The sequence below is a fragment of the Gavialis gangeticus genome, unplaced genomic scaffold, assembly GCF_001723915.1.
Source record: "Gavialis gangeticus isolate Ggan-Ray unplaced genomic scaffold, GavGan_comp1, whole genome shotgun sequence".
Taxonomy (NCBI): Eukaryota; Metazoa; Chordata; order Crocodylia; family Gavialidae; genus Gavialis; species Gavialis gangeticus.
Window position 1 is genome coordinate 5,555,744 of NW_017729004.1, and position 1,050 is coordinate 5,556,793.

The 1,050-nt window shown below is 58.5% G+C and overlaps 1 protein-coding gene across 1 annotated transcript in view; it reads left to right on the forward strand.

Annotated features, from left to right (window-relative positions):
- The first annotated feature begins 947 nt into the window (after positions 1 to 947).
- The window catches only part of ARF1 (ADP ribosylation factor 1), a 19,321-nt gene continuing 19,218 nt past the window's right edge, over positions 948 to 1,050 (forward strand). The window contains exon 1 of the mRNA XM_019508042.1: positions 948 to 1,045. The gene's annotated coding sequence lies outside the window, so the exon portion shown is untranslated. The remainder of the gene's footprint in view (positions 1,046 to 1,050) is intronic.

Genomic DNA, 1,050 nt, shown 5'->3' on the forward strand with positions numbered 1-1,050 from the left:
GTACTCTGGAGAAAGTGTATATCATAGGTACAGGTGGCAAGGTGCTTGCATGTCAACACATGGTGTGAGGCAGGTGCACACAACCAGGCATGTACACACCACCACATGGTCTGAGGCAGGTACACATGACAAGGCAGGGAATCTGCAGGAGGCGTGCAACATGTTCTCATGTCAACACATGGTGTGAGATAGGTACACACAGCAAGGCATGGTGCATGTTATCACATGGCGCAAGTCAGGTATACTTGATAAGACATATGTACGTCACCACACAGCATGAGGCACGTGCACATAACAAGGCGTGTGCTCATCGCCATAAGATGTGAATCAGGTGTGCATGACATGACATGTATGCATCACATGGTGCTGGGCAGGTACACATGACACGGCGGGTGCATGTCACCACATGCCATGAGGCAGGTACACATGACAAGGGAGGTACTCTGGAGCAGGCGTGCATCACAGGTACAGGTGGCAATGTGTTTGCATGTCAACACACGGTGTGAGATAGGTACACACAGCAAGGCACAGTGCACATCACCACCCAGCACGAAGTGGGTAAGCATGACAAGACGTGTGTACATCGCCACACAGCGCAAGGCAGGTACACGACATGTGCTTGTCACCACATGGCGTGAGGTGAGTACATGACACAACGTGCACACAGCACACGGTGGGGGCGAAGGCATACATGACAAGGTGTGTACATGTCACCACATGGTGTGAGAAAAGCGCACATGACACAGCGTGTACATGCCACCACATGGTGCGAGGGGGGTCACATGACAAGGCGCGCTGACGTCACCACAAGGCGCGGGGCGCGTTCTGTACAAGGACAGCGTCAGGCCCCGCCCCCCGTGCCAGGCCCCGCCCCTAACACCGCCCCGCGGCCGTTGCCGAGGCGGCCCCTCCCCTGTTCCCGTCGTGCCCCGCGCGGGCCTGGCACTGACGTGGCCGCGGCGAGCCGCCATCTTGTGAGCCCGGGCGGAGAGCGGCCGAGACGCGCAGGACCGGCCCCGAGCCACCCCCGATCCGCCGCCGCTGGGTGAG